The sequence below is a fragment of the Gymnogyps californianus genome, chromosome 19, assembly GCF_018139145.2.
Source record: "Gymnogyps californianus isolate 813 chromosome 19, ASM1813914v2, whole genome shotgun sequence".
NCBI classification, from domain to species: domain Eukaryota; kingdom Metazoa; phylum Chordata; class Aves; order Accipitriformes; family Cathartidae; genus Gymnogyps; species Gymnogyps californianus.
In genome coordinates, this window is record NC_059489.1 from 10,542,841 (window position 1) to 10,565,849 (window position 23,009).

General features: G+C 44.8%; 1 long non-coding RNA gene across 1 annotated transcript in view; it reads left to right on the top strand.

The window, feature by feature from the left end:
* LOC127024149 (uncharacterized) overlaps positions 1-23,009 on the top strand; it is a 113,139-nt gene that overhangs the window by 32,198 nt on the left and 57,932 nt on the right. The gene's annotated exons all lie outside the window — the stretch shown is intronic.

The following is a 23,009-nucleotide window of genomic DNA, read 5'->3' on the forward strand; positions in this document are numbered from 1 at the left end:
AGAAGCTGACAAAGCTTCACTTCAATAAATTGCTTTTCTTATAAGCTCTCTAGAAACCTGGAGGTCTATCTACACTCCTCAGCAAAGATTTAGTAACAGATGCTGTAGCCATGTCTAATGTTAGCAAGATTTCATTAGCTATATATAGCATACTCCTCTCATTTCAGTGCACCATGATGTTTGCTCAGAGATAGCTACTTGAAATTGAAAAGGGGAGTATTTTGTGATGCATTTATTTGTACTTCTCTTACTCCTTTTAGTCTGAAATATTCAATGTGGTTTCCTCACCCTTAGTGTAAATTAGTGAGATATTGTTGTATTAATCTCCTCTGGGCTCGATTCCAGTTTTCTTATTTGCACCAGCTAGGATCTGACTCTAAATGTGGCTTCCACAGGACCATTTGTGGATTAAGATACTGTTCCACATAAGCATACCATAATCCAGCTTTAATTGTGTTTTTATAGTGACTGTAACAAAAGACTTAGTGGTAATGGGTAACTATAGACCTTCAGGTTTGACCTGAATAGCAGGAAAAGCTTTGCAATGAATCTTGGAGAGAAGATTGTTAAAGACATAGGGGCAGGGAAAGTGGGATGGGATGCAGCTTCAATTTAGGTGCATTGGGTTGCTTAAATATGACACCTTTGTAAGCTACACTATCTTTCCTCTGTCTAGAAGAAGGCAGGTATCTTATCCATGGTTGACCAAATATTTGTTACTGTGCCACATGGGAAATTATTAGTTTAGCCATAGAAAATAGGGATTAAGGCAAGATTTTAAAGTTGGTCTAAAGGGAACTGCTTAAAGGACATGTGACAGATTTTGTTGATAGGAGAGCTGTCAGGACAAAAGATGTTGTGAGGTAGTCTTGTGAAGTGGGTTATATGGCTAATTTTATTAAATATTTCCATTAGTGAAGTTGTTGCAGAAAGAGGGAACATGCTGATGACGTACTGTTAGGAGGCATCAACAGAGGAGGAGGATTGGAGAAGTGGAGCAATAGAAGTAGTTTGACATTTAAGTGCAAGGTGATGAATTTATGGATTAAGATCAGGAATTTTTGCTGTAAATTGGAGGCTCACTGGCTGTCCATGACAGAAGTGAAGGAACTGTCTGTGTAAATCAATCACAGATGCCTTCAAGACACTGACATAATCAGAAATGCAGTATGCAGGCTGTCACCAGCAGTGATAAGAAAGCACTAATGTCATGGTACATGGTGGCAATGCGATCTGGGAATCCCATGTGGAGTTCTGCTTGCAAACTTTCAAAAAAGAAAAAATTCCAGTGGAGCAGGGCCAGAGAAATCTGGATGCTGGAAAAGATTAGGAACAGGGTTATTTTATGTGGACAAGGTCTTGCATTCTCAAATGCCACAGGTTTTCTTGTGTTTTGGCCCTAGCTTTGTGTTATGTCTGGTCTAGTCTGTAGATACTGTAAATGTCCAACTCTGCATCTTCCCTGCTGTTTTGGGATGAGGGCTATGTGTATTGCAAATTACATATGTATTTGATGCTAAAAGGAGAAATACTACAACTTGATAACAGGAGGAGTGGAATGGATATGTTTTAAATTTGATAACTATCCCCAATGGACTTTCATGCAACTTCCAGTGAAGCATCTGGACATGCTTATAATGGGGGGTAACTGGACAAGGTGTGCTGCTGATTTATCCAGTTGCTGTTTCTTGTGTTCAGTGTATTAACTGATCAAAAGGTGCTGGAAATACAGAACAAATAAGAAAAGGAGGTGGAAACTAGGAAAAAAGCAGTGAACTCCCTTGTGAAATGGTAATCCAAGACACACATGCCAGAGGAAGATGCTTGAGAGTTGGCAGGGCTGAGAAAGTTTTGACCATATCAGATAGGAACCTGCAATGCACTAAGCAGCTCATCGTTTTTGTGGTGTGTTTTTTGTTATTTCTTATTTCAGGAAAAAAGTGCATTTCTGAACTGCCTCTGCATGCAGCACACCACAAGCAGATGATGGTTTCTTTTGCTGTAGGAATGCAAGGGAGTGTTTATCCCCAGTTCCTGTCTTCTAAAACAGGCAGGCGTTAGGTACAACTGCAAAGGTAAATTGTGGAAGGCTGGGAGGGTTGGCTCCTGCAGAAAGAGGAGAGGGATGGGTGAAGGAGCTCCCCTGGGCAGGAGGGATGTGATTTGGTTGGGTAACCTGCAGGTGAGGGGGGAATAGGCTTACACAGCCATTAAGGGGCTGGGAGAAGGGGAGCAGTAGACCTCAAGGCCATCAAATCAGCTTTAACCTTGTCAGTAATAGACTAAAATGTAGATGAGGTGCCATGCTGAAAGAGATCCCTAGCCCCTGCCTGCTTGTGAACATTGCAGCCGGCCCATCAGGGCAGGGCAGTAGCACCTGAGTCACTTCTAGAGTGAGCAGAGCTGGAGGTGGGCCAGCAAGAGCCATCCTGCCCCAGCCCAGAGGTTGCCATGAAGTGAACTTCTCTTTGAATGTTGTGGTTTTAACATTAAGCTTGTGGGAGGAAGGACTGAACTCCTGGTTTGTCTTTCCCACCTCAGTTTTCTTCGTCTCTGTACCAAGCTAACAGATCCCTCAAGCTTTTTGGAAGTGTGACAATATCACACCTCATCCTCCATTTCTCAAGCTTGGACCAGTTCTGCATGAGCAAACACAGTTGTGTTCCCCACTGGGCCAAAATAAGAAATGTGGAGGGAAATCAGAGGGAAAGGCTGATCTGGAGGATACCCAGTGCCAGGAGCTTCACGTACTTTCACAGAGCTTCCAGGCTGCTGTGGAGGCTCTCTGGTCTTGAGGCTTCAGCATCCATGGGCTTGTTGACATGGCTGGTGGCAAGCAAATGCAAAGGAGTTCTTCTGTGGGGCTTATCCTCTTGGGTTCAACATGAGACCATGCACAGAGTGGGCTCTGATCCTACAGTTTCAGAGTGTTTGGTGCAAGGTTATGCCTGCATGAAAAATACCAGTTGTTCACTTCTTGTGGGTCAAGGAAATCACTGGACTGGCCCAATGTGGGTGTTGGGTGCTTCTTCCTCAGAAGGGCTCTCCTCAGCTCACTTTGCCTGTCAGTGGCTGCAGTGAGGAATGAGGATATTGGGATTTATACCTGTGTTTGCAGAGTGGCGTATATCATCTCTGCTGGGCACAAGTCTGTTCTGCTGCTAGTTGGGGGCGAAAATCCAGAGAAAGGTGATGGGAATCAGTGAAACTTTAAAGGAGTATGAAAGGGAGGATCTTGCCCTCTGAGTAGTGTGCTTCTCCCTGATGCATTGGGCAGAGGTTCTCAGTACGTCATCCTAACTATTTCTTGTAAAAATAAGTGGGTTTTGATCAAAAACATTTAACATGTATCAACATTAGGGATTTTTTTAATTGCCAATCCAAGAAAAGAGGTAAGTCCCACCAAGGTGTGAGATTGGTGACTCTAGCCAAGACAGCAAAAGCTTTGCTGTTCGAGGAGCCAAGTTAAACAACACACAATTAGGACTAACGTGCCCCCCACAGCTCCCAGAGGCTGGTTTATGGATCCTGAGGGGGCCAGAATTGGACCTTGCTGTGTCTTGTTTGCCTTGGCTACATAACACAGCAAACCCGTGTGCCTCTTGCTTGGCGTCCTAGGCACAAATCACACCTGCAGGAGGCTCAAGCACTGAGTCTTTTTTCCTTTCTCCTCCTCTGTGTCCAAGTGATTTAGTTCTGATAAAGTGCAATATAATCCTGATGCCACGGTGCTGGCTTTTTTGAGGAAGCGGGCTCACCAACTTTGCTGTGATGACACAGGCTCCCATGTCCTACAAGCAGCTCTTTCCCTCAGGATTTGGCCATGTTTTGTGTATCTCTTGTGGCTGGCAGTTGTCTTTTGCTCTGGTTAGAAAGAGATTTGCAGATTGCTGGTGCATAGGTGGCATTTCAGGAACCTTTTTAGCTTCCTTCAAATATTTGACCTTGGTGAATACTGGAGGTGGAGCAGTAGGTTACCACCAGATTGACGGTTGCTCTGATATGGAAATGCAGCTCTAACCTGTTTGGTACTGCAGATCCCACTCTCACCTGAGCTCAGGGGAATTTTTGGGTCCATTACAGTCTTACCTAGGAAGTTTTAATTCAGGCTCTGTTGCTCATGTGTTCAAACTCTAGAAGCTTTTGGTCTTAATTAGGGTGCTGCCTGTGAAATGTGCTCCTGTAAATGCTAGTTTTTTCAAGGCTTGTCAGGACACTTCATACACAGACTCTCTTTGGGTTTTTGGCTGTAGAAGAGTCTAGTATCTTTTATTTATTTGAAACTCTTTCCTTTTGTATGAACACCACCATGTACAAAGATGCTTTCCAGCCACTGTAGGGAGAAGATAGAGAAGAAGGTGGGCGGGAAGAAGACTCCTGACTTACTGGTGTGCTGGTTTTGGCTGGGACAGAGTCAATTTTCTTCACAGTAGCTAGTGTGCAGCTATGTTTTGGATTTGTGCTGGAAACAGTGTTGATAACACAGGGATGTTTTTGTTACTGCTGAGCAGTGCTTACACAGAGTCAAGGCCTTTTCTGCCTCTCAGCCCACCAGCAAGGAGGCTGGGGGTGCACAAGAAGTTGGGAGGGGACACAGCCGGGACAGCTGACCCCAACTGCCCAAAGGGATATTCCATACCATAGGATGTCATGCCCAGCATATAAAGCTGGGGGAAGAAGGAGGAAGGGGGGGGATGTTCAGAGTTATGGTGTTTTGTCTTCCCAAGTGACTGTTATGTGTGATGGAGCCCTGCTTTCCTGGGGATGGCTGAACGCCTGCCTGCTGATGGGAAGTAGTGAATGAATTCCTTATTTTTCTTTGCTTGTGTGTGCAGCTTTTGCTTTACTTATTAAACTGTCTTTATCTCAAGCCATGAGTTTTCTCACTTTTACTCTTCTGATTCTCTCTCCCATCCCACCAGGGGGGAGTGAGCAAGCAGCTGTGTGGTGCTTAGTTGCTGGCTGGGGTTAAACCATGACAACTGTCAGGCCAAGCTCAGGCTGGAGGCACAGGTAATGCTTTATTTGTCTGCTTGACATAGCTGGAAAACACAAACAAGCTTTCATGCCTGCAAACCCTCTTGCAGAGCTGTTGCTTGCCTTGTATCATTAGGCCATATGGCTGCAACCGCACTACATTAAGAAAGAGATACCTATCCCTATAAAGCCAGTGACACGTGACTGCAGAGGTCAGTGTGCATCAACTTAATCATGTTTTAGTCCTGGAAATGGCTCGGAGGGGCTGAGGAGCCTCTGGTCTCAATAACTGATAGGTTGAATTTGCAGACAGTGTTCAGAGGACCTGAGACCTTCCTCAGTTTAGGAGGTTCATGTGTAAGCCCCACATTAACACTTTTGTTCTGTCTTCTTGTTTAGTGTCTGTACAATGTCAGCAATTGCTTGTCTCTGCTTCTGGGCTCATCTGAAGGTGTTTTATCTCCCAGAGGCACCCCAGGAGGCTTCTGAGGGGCAGGGTGTTGGTGTGGATGAGCTGAGACACTGGAGCAAGGACTGATGCGATGTTGAGGAGGTGCCTTTGTCCAGCCGTCTCCTCCTGTGGCCATTAAAATCACCCACAAATTAAAGCAATAACAAGAGGCATTTAATGGCTCCCCAGTGAGGGTGAGTGAGAGGGAGGGGCACTTTTTCAGCTTTCCCATCATTTCCATGTGTGCTACTGTCCCCAAGGGATGTGCCCTGGGTGCCTCCTCATTTCAAAGGTACAGACAGGGACTGTTGGAGGATTTGTTATCCCATGTTACAGCCCCTTTGGGGGCAGTTTGGTATTTCTCACACTTCCATGCAGAGCAAGGTTTCCCAGAGACTCAAACTTAGGGATGATGCTGAAGTCACAAAAATGTTTCCTGGTGTCGCTTAGCTCCACCACTGGCTCATACGAGGCCATCCAGGGCTTCACCTCTCCTTGCTGCGGGGCTGCATGATGCTGTGCGGCGGAAGGCGGTGAGGTGTGAACGGTGTCATTATTATCCCGGGGAGGTTAGATGATGGAGGCAGCACAGGTTGAGCCGACTCCTGTGAATGAATGAACTCATTATAGTTCACTGCCTCCAATAAAAGAAGTTGTGAATCTTAATTAAAAGCACAGTCGTCTGCATTTGTGGAGACATTGTTTTGGGCTGTTTCTTTGGCTGTTAACAGGTTGTAAAACATTTTTAAGAGTTTCTTTTTTTGGGGGGTATTACTAGTTAGGCTGTTAAAAAAAGTTTTTTTATCAAAGAAAGAAATTTGAAGGAAGATCTAGCGGTTATGGAAGCAAGGGCTTGAACAGACTCTTTGCAGCTGTTTTGCTTGTCTCAGTCCAAAGTAGAGTTCACAGGCAGCGCTTTTGATCATGGATGAGCCTCATGGTACCCTCTATTTCACACTCACTGTGGACTACAAGTTTTCTCTGCTCTTTCTCCAGGCCCTTACCAAAATACCCCTGCATCCCCTTGCTCTCCAGCATGCATCTGGGTCCCTGCTGACAACGCAGCTCAGATAGCTGCTGGTTTATCTGCTCTTCCAGCTGTGGGCACATCTTGGGAGGAGAGGCTGCTCAGCCCCCACAGTGTGTGCCACATCCCAGGGTGGTGAGCTCCAGCAAGGGATGCCACTCAGCGTCTTTCACAAGTGACTGTTTCTCAAGGTTTCTGCCTCCAGCACCTGGAAAGCAGGTGGCTTCAATCTTTTTGGGTTATGAAAATAGGATTTGTAAATGCACATGTAGCAGAAGCAAGGCTTAGGAGATGGCCTGGTTCTAATTTTCCCCCATATTGATTTTCCCATGTCAAGTTGCTTCCTTACCTGAGGGGAAGGAGGGTTTGGCTTGTCGTTACGTGAAGATTTCTTCTCAGTGCTATAAAGTCTGCAAAGGCAGCAGGTTGCAGAGCTCAGACCTGTGTGGTTTTCATAAGCATCGCTCTTCTGTTGTAACACATCTATGTGGATAAAACATACTTTCCACAGAAGAAGATGTGGAAATCTTGCATCAGCCAGGGGCTTTGAGCAAGCTATTTTTGCAAGGAACACAGAAATTGTTGGGTTGTTATGTGTGAGAAAATTCAACAAAGATGACAAGCGTTCTCCTTTTTTGATTGATTATAGACCAAGTTTTTCAATTGTTTGTTAAAAAGCCCCTCTCATTCTCACTGAACATCACATTTCTGCTGCTTTTGTTTCTCCATTGGAAACCTGAAATGTCTTCATGTAAATGGATATGAAAAAAGCAATCCCTTTCATCGAAGGCTGTTTTATCTGTAGCAAAAATATTTTGATAGGCTTTCTTTTTTTTCCACACCCTGTTCTAGTATCATTAACCACAATGAACAAAACCCTGTTGTTGTGTGCGGGTTTCCTGTGGAATGACCTTGCTCAAGTCTGCAGCCTGAATGTGTTACCACGAAGCAGTGCAATGATATGATCTTATAACAACTGAATGTTCGCTTGGGGTGAGATTTCATGGCAGGTGATATTTCCCCCACAACAATACCATCTGCAATTATTTCCCTACATCCAGTGTCACTGAAAGGTCTGTCCCAGTGAAAGGCTCTGAATGGTCTGTTTTCACTTTCAACACTCAAACTTTCACTTGGAGGTGAAAGTTCACTCGAACCATGTCTTGGTGAGATATCATAATATCCAATTCCACGGCAGGTTCAGAGAGTGTTTCATAACATTTTTGAACCAGATGTCAAGCTGATCTAAGAAGGAAAATGGGGGCATCTTTAATGTGTCACCATACTTTATCTTAGAACAAATAAACCTCCTAATTCTGCGAAGGGAGGTCGTGGCGAGGAAAGCAACTCAAGCCCTTGTTTTAGTGTGCCAATGACATCAGTCTGCCAGGGAAGTCAAAACAGCTGGAGCCCAATCCTGTAGGTGTTACTCAGGCAAAAATCCCAGTGATCCTCACTAAATGTTTTGCCTGATTACCGATGACTGCACTGCTTCAGGATTGGGCCTCTATTTGGTGAAGGGTATAGTCTCTGCAGGGTTGGCATTTATAAATAAAAAGGATGTGTTGGTTTTGCTTGTCACTTGCTTGTTAACTCTGTGGGTGACGGTTTAGGGGAGCAACAGGTATCTGTCCTGTGGCAGCCTCTCTGCTCTTTTCTTGAAGTTCGGGGTGGATATACCTGTGGAGTTACAATACCCAACTACATTTTTGCAGCATTGGGGCTTTAATTCTCCAGGATTGTTGCTGGGCTGGTGCTGGATTTGAGTGTAACTGTGGACAAAGCAGCTGCACTCTCTGCTTTCATCTTTTGCTGTTCTTTTTGTTTTGTCCCCTAAAGAAACAAAAGTTACGTAGTTGTGTGTTTGCAAGTCTGCTGCTATCTATTTGCAGCCCTCTAAAACAGCCTTTGACCCGCAGGCCAATTGCGACAAGATTTGATGGAGGGAGCAGGGTCCCAGAGCTGTTGGGCTCATGGCTCTTTGTCCAAAGCAGGTGATGGGGTAGTGGAGAGATGTGACTGTGGGGAGGAAATGCAGTGTGTGTTCAGGCTTTAATAAGCATCAGAGAACATACAGGGGAAAACAGATCTGTAGGAAACCAGGCTTTGCTGGTTTTGCTCTCAAATAGTGTGTGTGTGAAGCAAAGTTCAAGGGGGCTGAGGCAGCTGTTCAGACAACCCAGCAGCAAGATGTGTCCTTTGGGCATCTCTGCTTGGGTTTGCAGGGTCTGACATCTGCTTTCCCTGGGTGTTGCTGAACACCTACAAGGTCCCACCATGTGTGCCTCTGACCCTACCTTTCTGCCCGCTCCAACACGCGCACTTCAGGGCTGAGGGCATCCTCACTGCTGCTCACCCTGGCTGTCCTCAGACCCCTCCACCTTCTGCCACCTCGATACTGTAGGCAATTTCCCCAGCCACACTGTGTTTTGCCTGTGAGAGCGAGCAGCATCCATTGCTTTGCCTGGTTAACCCCAATCCCTCCCCTTCCTCAGCCCCCAAATCCAGTTGCTTCAGTCATAATTAAGATGATAAAACTGCTGGCTGGAATAAGGCAAATACTTCATGCTTTGGGTGTGAGCTGCAGTGGTCGGGTTCACTTGAAGCCCTGGGTTCTGCCCCTGTAGAGGCGGTGGGAGCCTTTCACTCCTGAATGTCAGTTTAAAGCAATTTATCCTAATCCGATTAGTGACTAATTCAGTGCCAGTCTGCTTACGGCAGCCTGGTTTGTGGGGGCTCAAGAGCTGGTGTTTACCCTTTGAGTGTGGGGTGCTTATACTCTCGAGGGGGCTGGCTCTGGGAAGCTGATGGCTTCTTTGTGTCCATGCGTGTAGGATTATAAATAATAATAATAAAGGTTCAAAGCACTTGCGGGCAGAGGCTGGGGCTCCCGGGCTGCACGGCTTTGTCTGAACTCTTGGCTCTGCGTTGGCTGCAGAAGGGAAACTCAGGGGGTCGTTTTCCTTTGGTGGAGCGGCGGGAGGGTTAAGGCTGAGTGAATGGCTTGTTTCATTCGGATGTCCCCCTTTGGAGGCATTATATGTGAATAAGTTTGTTGCCCTCTGTTTAACCCTTTTTGAGACCTGCCTTTCTTTTTTGAAGTGTCCTCGGGGATTTGCCTGATTTTCCAGGTTGTTTGCTTGTGGAGGGATGCTGAGCTGACCAAGATGGGGCAGTGACTTTATCCACTTACCTCGCTCTCTGGAGAGCTGGTTCCTGGCCCCATCAGTACAAGTTGTTGTGGCTCCATTTGGCTGCGGAGCTGCTTTGTACCCATCGTGGGCACTGGGTTGGTCCAGCTCAGCTGTCAGCGTTTGGGCTGCTGCTGCTCTGAGCTGTTGGATGTGTGATACCAAGTGGTGTATGTGCATAAAGCTCGGCTAATCCCTGCCTGTGTGATGGCTGGTTTAGGCAAATGCTCTTTGATTCCCCATTCTTTTTCCCTGCAGGCTGGTAACACTGAGTAGGGCATGAGGAGAGATGGCAGGGTGCTCCAGGGCCTGTCACCTAGATGTGAAATGGCATTTTAGCTTGTGTGGACAAACCTCTGTCCCCTCCTGTGCCGTGTCTGCCCTCTCTGATCACATGCTTAGGGCAGAGTTTGACTCCTGCTAAGAAGGGTAATTATTCATGCCTGGTAGCAAATACACGTGCAAACCCCCGTGAGGACAGGGCATCGTGCATGTTTTACTCCTGTGACATGGAGGGAGGTTTAGCTGTTAAGACTGCAGTTTGCATTATTTGCTCTGAAGTTTTCCAGTGAGCTGTGTTTGTGTTAGCCATCATGCTTGTGAAGATATCTCTTTTCTGACCAGGATGGGATCCCCGGCTCAGCTCCTCACCTGGTGCTCCAGGAGCTTTGTCGAAATGTTTTGTAAACTGTCTGGCATGGAGGGATCTCCGTCACAGTTTGGCTCCTGAGGGTACGATGTACAGATATCATTTTTGGACACCTTGAAATATCCTGGTCTGGCTGTCTATGTGAGCCAGACTTCAGGAATTCTTCTAATAGGAAGATTTACTGCTGAAAATTATGATTTATGGGCCAGACTCATTCTTCCTTGTATTGCTGAATACCTGGAGTTTCTTCTTAGAAGCCAATGGTGTAACAGAGAGGTAAATCTAGGATCAGGTCCACAGTTTTGATGTATGATAGAGCATATATTACCTTCTTGATCCTTCAGATATATTTGTACTAACAGACTTAGACTTCTTTTTATGTTTTCCATAAGTCTTTTATTTAAAAACTGAACCAGTGAAGATCTTTAATGTATTACCAGTTTTCCATTTTTCTTAACAATGTAGCAAATGTTCATTGATTTTTACAGATGAGATCAGATAAGGGGAAAAGAAGCAGAAAGAATGATGCCAGGAGGTTTAACACAGTTAATTTGATGACCTTTAGATGTCAGTATAATCAAAGAATAACACAAAACTCGGGGCAGATTTGGAAATCTTCCCATGTGGTAGAATTTGGTCTACTCTTTCCTTGCACTAATTTGTTGGACTCTGGCTCCTGGGAAGCTTGTTGCTGCTAATTTATGTGTTTGTCCGATGTGCAGCTAACATGAAGGCTAGGCATCTGTGTAGCTAAGTGGCAGGAGACCTTCCTGAGTGTTTCTCTGTGGCAGATTGTCGCTGAGGGATTTTGGTTCTGCCGTCTTCTGGAGCAGCAAAGCTTCCGCTCAGTCATTCAAAGGGGAGGGCAAGGGAAAGGGAGACAACTTCACTGGCATTTTTCTCTGTGCCAAATACTTGTAATAACATGGATCTATCAAAATAAAGTTTTTCAGTAAGAATTGTGGTAAATGCGTGCGGAGAAATGAATCCAGCAATTTTCTCTCTGTAAACCCATTTCTCCACCATTACTTATATTTTATAAGCCCTTGGACAGTAGAAGTGATATTCTAGTCCTTAGGGATTTTTTCATCAGAGTGGCTTGCTGTATTGCTGCTGACACGATGGGTGTGCTACTCTTGTTATAGACTTGCTTTGAAGTGTTGAATTGTGTGTGCAAAAACATGCATGTAAAAATTCTTGTACTTGCCCATCAGTGCTAGGTTACATGTCCTGTGTTGCTTCGGTCACCATGTGCTCACGGGTTTGAACTTCCTAGTCCAGGTAAATAGTGCTGTTCTAGAGTCCTGGATGGCAACTACTTATGGGTTATTCATGAAGCATACGACATCTGTGTATGAAGCTTCTGTATTTCCTTTTACTTTACTTTGCATTTTAAAAGTATGCTTATATAAAGATCATGCGGAATTTGCAAAAAGCCAGGCAATGAGCTGGAGGCCATTTCAACAATCTACCCTATCCATTTTAGTGTCTGTCCTGTTGTTTTGAAACACTTTTTTAATTGCAGTTTTCCAAGGCAGTATTTCAAGGGATTGACAGGACCCTATTAAGTCAAATTTGGCCCTTGAATTATGTTATGTTCTATTTAAAAAAAAAATAATCCAGCACCCCCAACTTCCACAAAACCAAAGACCAACAGAATGTTTCCATTAAAAGGAAATCCAAATGGAAACAGCTTTTAAATCTATCAAATATATGTTCCTTTTCTTTATTTGCCTGTCAGACTTTGTATGTGCATGAAGGCCAGACAGTGAATTGACTTGAAACATATTATTACCTAAAATGATATTGACATCAGAAATGCAAAAGCACCAGTGAAATAAGGTGGCCAGAGCTGGAAAATTCTGCTCTGGGCTTGGGTCCAGATTTTGAAAACCTGCTGCCTATGTTTTGGGTCAGGAGCTTGGGATACAGGGCTTGCGTGTGAGCCTGGATTGGGCCGTAAACAGTGATGAGGTTTTGCTGTTTAATAGTCTCAAGCTGGGCTGCCCAGTATCTGGCTCATGAGCTGCATCTGGCCTGCCAGGACAATTCATCTGGCCTGGAGCCCATTCCCAGCCACTTGCTTTCCTGAGGGCCTCTCAGATGCAGGCAAGGAGTGGGCTATATAAATGAAGTTGGCTGGCCTCAGCCAGTTCTTAGCTACCTTTCCTTTGGGCTTCATCCCTTTTTCCCTGCCATGAGGCTAGATCATAGTTTGGGTTGGAAGGGACCTTTAAAGGTCATCTAGTCCAACCCCCCTGCAATAAGCAGGGCCATCTTCAACTAGATCAGGTTGCTCAGAGCCCTGTCCAGCCTGACCTTGAATGTTTGCAGGGATGGGGCATCTACCACCTCTCTGGGCAACCTGTGCCAGTGTTTCACCACCCTCATCGTAAAAAATTTCCTCCTTATCTAGTCTGAATCTACCCTCCTTTAGTTTAAAACCATTAGCCTTTGTCCTATTGCAACAGGCCCTCCTAAAAAGTCTGTCCCCATCTTTCGTGTAAGCCCCCTTTAAGTATTGAAAGGCTGCCATAAGGTCTCCTCAGAGCCCCCTCTTCTCCAGGCTGAGCGACCCCAACTCTCTCAGCATTTCCTCACAGGAGAGGTGTTCTATCACTCTGATCATTTTTGTGACCCTCCTGGATCTGCTCTGACAGGTCCATGTCTTTCCTGTGCTGAGGACTCCAGAGCTGGACACGGGACTCCAGGTGGGGTCTCACCAAAGTGGAGTAGAGGGCCAGAATCGCCTCCCTCGACCTGCTGGCCCTGTTGTGTAAAATGGGAGAGTTGATAGGGCTGGTGGGAAGGAGGGCTACTCAGCCCCAAAGGGAAAGGGCACCTAGAAGGTTTGCAGTCAATGGGTGGATACAGGGTGACTGCTGTGGATGGGAGGAAGGCTGTGCAGCCTGCCATGGTAGAGGGAAGGGTTGACCATTGGTGGTTTGAAACATAATGGCAAAGCTAAATAATAAGTTCAGCTCAAGAAGGATGATGCAGCAATGCAACGGGGTCTTGGAGGCTGTGAAATCTCCATCTTTTGAAGGTTTTTCAATACTTGACTGGGCAGGGCTCTGAGCAACCTAGTCTAGCTTTGGAGACAGCCCTGCTTTGGGCTTCGGCTGGATACCTTCAGGGTCCCTTCCAGCTTAAATTTTTCATTGCTTCCCTAATTGTAAGAACAGCATTTTGTTACATGAATGTACAGTACCAAACACATGGGACCCAAGTCCTTGCTTGGATAGTACAGCAGTAGGAACCACAATGTTGTCAGAGTTGGAAACTGCGTGCAATGTGCAGTATTGAATGGGCGGGGAATGGCAGCTTAGTCAGCATGAACCACCTCTTCCAGCTCAGAAACTGAGGCAATGACTGATTTAATACTCATTAAGTTTCAATACAGCTCAAAGAGGAAGCCTTGCCTAGTGTGAAGGTATCTATTGAGAGCTTATAAAGTCAGTATTCAAGATCTTGGTTTGTGTTGAACCCATGTTCTTCATCTCTTGGTTCCCCCATCAGAACAGTTGGGATAACAGTTCTTCCCTATCTCCCAGGGCTATTGATGGTGTCAATGTATGAAAGGTTACAAGGTGCCCAGAAATTTTGACAGTGTGAAATACCTAATCCGTATGCATCAATGTCCCCTTGAATTTTCCTTTTTTTGAGGCTTTCTGAAATGTCTGTGATGTATTCTCCTTTGAACACAGTGAATGCACTGTCTGCCAGGCGGTGTGGATGTTCTCGTTTATAACTATAATATCCTTTACTCAAATTCCTGAGAACATGTTCCAGAAACATATGTAACTTGCCAGGTGAGGGTCTATAAAGATGGGATGGGTGAAAGAATACAGCTGGAAGAACAACACTCCTATCTCCCTGAAGAGTCTTTGAGAAAACCTTGCAAGTGCAAAAAAAAAAAGTTTCTTCTTCCCATTATTTCATCTATAATTCCAAGTTTCAAGCCAAAAGCAAAATGATGAGTGACATGGCTCATTGTCATCAGAATATATCATTATGATCTTGTACTACTTCTAATTGGTCCAGAAGCAGGAAATTCCAGAAATCTCCCAAGCAAGCCCTCTCCTCTGGGATTCTCAGTCTGTGCTGGCATCCCTGTCAGGTTTGGATCAGTTTTCATTTAAAAAATGATTACACTTCTAGTTGTTGCTCTACCAAAGAGTCTTCCTACTGTAAACCAGTGCGCAGCTGTCCTGCTAACTAGCCCAGCTGGGATCTGTGCAGTGGTGAGTGCACTGAGAGGAGATGAAGTCATCCAGCTTGGGGTGCGGGGCTGGGGGATTGCAGAGCTGGAGTCTGCCCTGTGCCTGGCTGTAGGCTGCTCTGCTTTGAGTCTGTTTGCTCCATCTCCGTGTGTTTTCAGAGGCATCTCAGCTTGTGACAAAAACAGGCAGGTTCCACGTGGAAGGTGACTGTAAAATGCTGCTGTTCCTTGATTGCTGTTTAGAGAGGGGGAGGTAACAGCTCTCTGAATTTGGCTCAGATTTGTGAATAGTTTTGACAAGCTAGGTACTGTGTCTTTCAGCAAACAGACTTTACCACATGTTTTTGTCTCTCTGATCCTCAGTGCCATGAGGAAGGAGGTGTGCAGGGCTGGTTATAGCTGCTGTGGGAGGGAGGGAGTAATGCAGCTCTCCAGGGCAGCTGGGGATGAATAATGGATGGGAGCAGGCAGGGCTCTGGAGGGAGGGTCTGTTGCCCTTCTGGACCTGTTGCTGGCAAAGCTGTTTAGCCATGTCCTCTCTGTGAGTATACAGAAAAGCTGTAAGGAAAAAAAATTGGTTTGTGAGCAGCAGAATGCTCCCTTCTTGCAGAGCCAGGTCTTGGGATTGGGTTCTTTGGTGCCTACTGCAGGAAATATTTCCCATAGTTGGGAGTATTCAAAATGTTTGTCTTTCATTGAGATTCCTTGGTGCCTGATAAAGATTGGGCTTATGCTACAACCTGCCTCATGTGGTCTTTCAGCACGTATCTTCATGTATATGATGCTTTTGAAAGCTCTATGCTGCTGTTGGATCTGGGTGAAACAGGCCACTGGGCTCAGAAGTCATTGGGTGGGGTGGCAGAGACAGATCGGTGATCTTGCAGCAAGGTCGTAAGATCCGCATTAGCAAGGTTGATTTTAGCACTCGGGCTGAAAACAGCAGAGTAAGGAAGCCCCTGAACTAATTTCACTACCTGCACTGGCATCCTCCTTTTAGTGACTGTGTGTATTTAGTTACTAGTCTTCAGAGGTGTTTTCAAGTGTTAACAGGTATTGCAAGTAAGAGTGATCATAGTATTGAGATTTGTGCACACTTTCTGTCCATGATCCGTGACAGCATCCCTTTAACGTATAAGCATGCTTTCTTTAATAGTCTTTTCCAAGGGCCTCTTTGCAGAAGCAGCAGAAGATTCGGAGCAAACAAATAACACAGTAATAACTTCCAGACATTCCAGCAGTGATGGTACAGTTTTTCTCATATACAGTAACCTCCTTCCTCTTATCAAAAGGTTTTCTCACTCTGAACATCACTGCCTGACATGATCCTTGCACCCTGAAAATCACTTTCCTATTTAAGGAAAACTGATTGAATTAAACCAAAGCAGAGGCTGGAGGTTTAAAGGCTATCACAGAACACCGAAGGTAAGATATTGCATGCAGAGTTCTTTCCAGACAGGACAAATTTCATGTAGCTTCTAGATTGATGGATGTCAGTCTCAACAGGAAAGTTTTATAGCCTCATCACCATCATATCTGAGCCTGGCAGTCTCAAGAGGAGCTTAAGCGAGTTAAACCCTCAAACCACTGGGATACAAGCTTCTACCTCTCTTAATATCCCACCTGTCCACAAGTGTTGAGCTGGTGTTGGCTTTCCCAGGTTCCTCTGACATACTGATGAACAAAATAGTCACGCTTGGGTTAAATCTGTTGCCACTGTCAACTGCTGGACATGTTCCTGTCCTTGTCAAGCAGCTTGAGTGCCAAGGAAGGCAACAGTGATTTCTCGGAGACCTGCATTCAGGAAAGGATTAATCTGGGTTTGCCAGGATATGGCTATGTTGGTGTGGGGTCCCCGACACACAAGTTGTATGTGTACTGCTGGCAGTGTGGATAGGACCTGTGAGTAGGAGGCTGAATGTACGGGCCACAAGAATTGGGATATCCATTCTTATGGTCCCTGAATCAGGAGGAATCTCTCATTACAGTGATAGTGGAATAACTCTTGGAATTTTTTCTTTTTGTAGAGGTCCTATGTAGCCAGGGCACTGAAGATCATCTGTCTGTAAGATGTTGAGTGCATATCTAAATAGAGCTGGAAATTAAGCAGTAATGAACAGATCCATTCAACTGGTCAAAAAGAGGTTTCAATGTCTTTGACTGGGTAGTCATTAAAAGTGAATGTCATCTCTTGCAGTGTCATTAGCCTACATGATGAAAATGGGATTTTTTTTTTTCCTAGCAGGCTTCTGGGAATGATTATTCAATGGGGAAAAATATATAATTCCTTGATAATCTAGAGCTGTTGGAGCTTTCAGTGAAATCTCTGAAGTATTGGCACAATGATGAATGGCCTCTTCTGGAATACAGAAATGTGTAAGACACGAAATAAATCCTTCATGCATTGCAGGGCTTTGGCATAGTGCTGCTTATCTTAAGGGTATTATGCAAATCTGGTGCCTATTTAAATCTTGACACTCATCTGGAACAGGTGTATTAGGAACTTACTTTTCTCTGAGAAGGTTCATTTGTCAAATGTTGACTGCTGGTTTCATCTCAAATGACTCATCGTTCCCATGAGTTACAGTCCAGTTTCTGGCCCAGCTTCCTTCTAGCTCTGCTGTAGGACCCTAGGAGTGACATTTTAATGGCAAGCTTCCAATTGTGAATGCTTCTAGGTGGATGGGGATACAGCTTTCACTACCTGAAAGCTGCTAAAGATGAACCTTTCCAAGGGCAGAAAAGGCAGTAGAAGATAGCCATTGATGACAAACATAGTATGTGTGCTAGGAGCCACAGAAATCCTTGCAATGGGATGAGCCCAAAGGATGCTGTTTGGGTTGCAGCAGGGAAATAAAAGGCTCATTTGGTTAAACATACTGTCTAGTGGTTAAGCGTCTTGAGTGATAATCTGTTGTTAATGATAATCTAAGCTGCATTTGTGGGATGTCATCATGGGTAGTGTTGGAGTCCATTCACCTTGGTATTCTGTATTGGATACCCTGGGCTCTCTAGACGTTCTTCTAGTTGTCTTTAGGCGAATTTCTCACTGTCACAAGGCAATGTCCATGACTGCATCTCTCTCTTTCAGTAGTGACATCAGTTGTCTTGCCTAGGGCTGATCATTACCTGTGGCCATTCAAGCAGCCATAAGAATGCTTTCCTACTTGTATGCCTTGTTTGGGTGTTGGCTGTTCTTTCTTCTTGTCCTCTGAAAGGACAAGAGTACTTCTGCATGAACAGGAAGATTGTTTCCTCCCTTCTGTCTTTAGAAAGTTTGTTATCCACTGAGGCAGTAGAAATGATATTGTGTGACTTGTATGAGCAGTCTCACACATGGGTAATGAAGAACAAACACACTGGAGTGAACAGTCCATTGGATGAAAATGATTCATTCCAGCTCTGGGGTGAGCAGTTTTGAGTAATGAAGTCATGGATTGGCTCACAAAAACTCATGGACTGGTTCACAGATGATGAAGATTGAAGCCACAATGACTGCTACTTGCAGTTAATTGTTTGACTAATCTGGGGGATAAAGTGAGAAATGGTGATGGAGTCTATTTTGTGCTGGTTCCGTTGGTGCTCATGAAGAGAAGGAGGAAAGTTAGTTTCATCCAGCCACTGCTCTTATTATATGTTCTGTCAGATGTTTTAAATGGTTAGATAAGGCTGAGAACTGTCCATTAAAATTCCTTCTCAGTAGAAAGTTGGTTGTGTTGAACTAAAATTTTACTGAGACATGTTAGCTTCCTATTGCAAAACCTCATTTTTTTTCTTTGTGGAAAGGGTCAACATATTTTTGGCAAAAGTTCCTTTTTGACAGGAAGGGTTAGAGTTTTTCAAACTCATTTTGCTTCCATCAGTGTTTTCCCAGGAATCCACTCTCCCCATCCTTTGTCTAGATCTTTCCACTTGGCTAGATGTGAAAATGATGCTTGTTCCTGGCTCAGGCCCATCCTGTTTTGGGGTGGGTATCCCCTGGCCCTCAACTAGAGAAGTAATTTCCTATGCAGATGCAATTATGGCCTTCGTGGTGTAGTGAGGCTCAGTATAGCACTCCTGGGGGTGAGTTCCCAGCTGTTGTTTTGAAGGACAGAGCACTGTGAGAGCTCAGCCTCTTTTTTTGCCTTTTTCCTTGAAAGAAATGCATTCGGGCAGCAGCTGCTGACCTCACGGATGTTCACTGGTTGCTGTTCATCGATGGCAACAACACATCCTTCTCCACTCAACGCATTAAAGCCTTGAGGAAGTAATGATTATTTTTCCTTTTGGTAATATTTCACTAGTGATGGGGAGCAGTGGTGGGACACGGCGTATGCTGATGTAACCCATCCCGTGCAGTATGGTGCATGCACCGCTTGCAGGTCTGGTGGTTGGGTCTTTGGCAGGCTCTCCCTCACGTGCTGGAGGACACATGCACGCTGCTGTGTGATTTAGCCTAGCCTTGGCCTGGCCCTTGGGGCTTTGTCCTGGCTGCTCACACTTCAAACTGAGTGTTCAAATGACAATGTAAGATTTCTGCCTTGGGAGTCAGCAGAGATCTTTGTAAGCCAGAAAAATGAGCCCTGGGTTGCCAAGATGACCCAATGTAACCTACAGCCCAGGAGCTCAGCTTTCTCAGACCCAGGGCCTGGTTTGGTGCAGCACAGCTGTGTGACCTTGGCTCAGTTTTGCTGAGAAAATTGTTTCTGAGCTGTGAGAAAGTCCATCAGCTAAAGGCGTGCAAGGCAGGAAAAGGGAAAACAAAGTGTAAATATTGAGATAATGATTTGAGGATTCAAGAGGGAAACTGTTGACATGAAAAGTTATAAAACTGTAAGGGAAAATGTAGAAAAATGGAAGACGGCAACTACAAAGATTGAGAATTGGCCTGTTTGAAGAAGGCTAACATATCCCCACCTGACTGCTTGGCCAGCAGAAACTCACTGGGTGTGCTAATACTTAACCTAGTAGCATGTAACTCCTAGAAATCTACTGGGGATATTAGCCAGTAAATAATTACTGGATACCCATAAATTGTGTGTATCCCACCTGCAGAGCTCTTTGCACATGGTGGAAGGTGTCTGAACAGAAGTGACTTGGGGAGAGTTACACCAGCCGTGGGTTGATGGTGCACACGTTAGAAAGTATCATTTGCCAAAGTTTCTCCTGGATGTCAAGGAACTCATCAGGCCCTGAGAAGACACTTAATGAGGGGATTTCCGATATCTTCCTGAATGTCTGTCCTTGTTTTCAGCCTACCATTTTTGGTTACTGAGCCACAGTTATGGCTCAAGTGGCTCCTTTGTGAGGTGACTAGCAGGAACACCTTGGTACAGAAAATATGCCTGGGATTTGCAGCCCTTCTTAAATTAAGGCTGTGACAGTGTCTTTGCTCAATATAACCTAAACCAGTGGTCCATCCCATAAAAATGCCCAGGATGTTGCAGGCAGCTTAGAAATATAATGGACACTCCAATGGATCAGGATGGGAATAGTTTGCAACTAAGGACTGTACTGAGAGTATCTTCACACAACTCCTTCAGTCAAATATCAGTCAAGTTTTGTTGTGTGGGAGGGTGTTTCTCAAAAATAGAAGGTGACAATGAAGCATGGTTAGAATAATGTCCAGGATATGTCATTGATCAGGCAGATGACAGCAGGTGACCTGTTGACTAATAAGAAATTGTTCTTTAACCCTAATAACTGATCCCCAGTTCCACATTACTAGCTCTGGTTAGGCTACCAACCACCTCCTGGCTCTCCTTCTTTGATGCCTTAAAGGACAGATGGGTGGAGGAAAAGTGGAAGTCCCAAACATGGCAATGTTACATGGCTGAGCTGTTTTTGGCCTGCAGTCTGAGGAGATTTTTTTCTTCTCTGCGTAAACTGGAACCTATATATCAAAGACCCTCAGACCCACAGTGATCCCAGCTGTTACCAGCAACTGTACTGCATGAATGAGGGCCCCGCCATGCCAGATCCATTGCCTCAGGCTGTGAGTGCAGCTGAGTCAACAAATGAAAGCAGAAGGAAAATTGACTATGAAGATCTCTTTGAAAAAGAAAAAAAAAAATTAAACAAAATGATGCAGGCAGCAAGGTGCACTCCATCCCGGGTGTGTATTATTTTTCTGAACTGCTGGGTCCTTATGAGCTGATGTGTGAAATCCTGCATCCTCTGAGCACAAGCCTGCTGGAGCAGATGACTTGGGTGAGGGTGAGTAAGCCCATGTGGTTACCATTGCTCCACTTCATCAAAAATCCTTACAAGGGGAAGTGAGGTCAGCAAGCTGGGAAAGTGTCATACCAGGGGCTGGAGGAATGGCTGGAGGGCAACAGCAGAGACTTTACGCAAACCAGCTGGCATATGGATGTGTTTGATTACATCATACTGAAAGAGAGACGGATCCCGCAAGGTCTGGGTGCATTCCAGACAATCCTGAGACCTCCTCACCTCCAGTCTCCTAATAAAGACTTTGCTGCACGAGAACTGTTATTCTTCCTTCTCTGCCTTTCGATATGAATCACTCCTTTGTAGTCTTATGTGGCTTTTGTTGTTAATGTGAACCAAGTGGCTCATGTAGGAAGGGGAAAGGATTTGGCCCCCGTCCCCTTCCATCAGAGGTGGAGATGTAGAGGCTGATTCAGGTGCAAGGGAAGTCAATAGGAGACTTTCTGTTCATGTCAATGGGTTTGAATTGCAAAATGCTTGACGAGTGTAGGGACAACACCTACCGTAATCTGACCACAACAAAATACAGCTCAGTTCACTTCTGGGCAGTGGCAAACTGGCATTGACTTCAGGGAAGTTATGATTTGTGCCTATGAGGTATTTAACCACATTTTTTTGGAACAGATAGATATGCTGGGTTATAATTGGCAGCAGCTGGATTTTTTCTCTCCAAATAATGTTATCCATTTTCTGGCGATAAGGGAGAGGTGCTAGAAATTGGTGAGGAGAGTATGTTTGGAGTTTTTGTCCCTTGATCATGGAATGCTCCTTCTGGTCTTGCCTGTCACTAAACTTCTCACTATGCTCAAATCTTTCTTGAAAACCTCGTGCCACCAATTGGTCAGATTAGACCAGTCAGACCTATAGTTTTGTGTCCTGTCTCTGGGACTGGATTGTGCCTCATGCTTCCTGAGAAATTAAGGCTAAGTGATAACAGGGTTTGATATCTCCTCTAGTATTTTTATGTGATTTTTTTTAATTTTAATAAGTAATATCAAATATTGTCTTGCTTCCTGCTGAGTCTGTAGCCTGTAGAACTTCTTGCATTAGTCAATTCTGCAATTTAATTCCATGTTTCTTTGGATTTCAATTTCTCAACTTCTGATGTCCTGGAATATTGCTTGTAAGAAGTGATGGGGTTGATACATTGCTTTTCCTTTTGTCTGAAGGCATTCTTCTTTGGATGACTGCTTCAGCATCTAATTTTCACCCTTGTCCTTTCTCTCCATGTTATTAGTCCACTTGTGGTTCTGTTTGTGGCCCTCAGTCGTGTGATGCCAAGTTGGGCTTTGGTCATGCCAGTAAGGCTTTGGTGACTGACAGAAGAGAGGACTCTGAGGAATGAAATTTGGTGCTTTTCTCTGGGCCTAGGCTGTTAGTTCCTCACTTGCTTGGTGACTGAAATCAGCTGGAGTTGTGAAACCAATCTCTGAGATAGAGTATGTAAGAGGCAACATAGGCAGCACAGTGAAATAATGTTACAAAAGCCTTGTGTGAATAGTGCTGCTTGCCTCTGGCATTCTGCAGTTAAGATATTACGCATATTGAACTTGTATCTCCGGTTGATATTTGAAGCAAAATTTACCATGAAGCTTTACCTCCTTGGGATTTTTAAGACTAGAAAACAGGGCTTTTTAGATGTTATTTAAGCTTAATGAAAAACCTTAAGGCTTTACTGATATACTAAAAGCTAAGAGGTCAGCTTCATATTCAGAATTTATTTACCCAAGAGGTCTGGGTGATTTCATAGATCATAAAAACACAACTTCAAAAGTCATATTTTATTTCACAGTGGTGGTCTCTGCCATAAGGTAAGGTCAGGTCAGGAATCTATTCCTGGGAGAGAGACAGCAGCCCTGGAAGATCTGCTTTCAGATCTGCAGAGGAATGCCCTGACGTGCCCTGAACCTTCCCTGCGAGGAAGCAGAAAGAGTGATGTCAGTGTACAAGACTGCCTCATACTCTGCTCCCCACAGGGACAGAGGATGTCTGCTGCTGCTGCTCCCTCTGGTAACACATAACTGCATCTTTAACACCTTCTGTTCGTCTAGGCTGCAGGTACCTGAGGCTGTTGCCAGGAGTGATAGGAAGGTAGCACAGATACTTGTCTGTGTTGGAAAGCTTCAGAGGTGTGATGTCTGTTTTCTCTAAAAATGAGCTATAATACTCATAATTATGGCCAAGGTGGTCACTCTGATACTCTGCAGACAGGTTCTGCAATGCCGCTCTGGTCTCTTCCAGCCCCAAATTGTCCCTTGTTCTATTATCAGCCACTACACAAA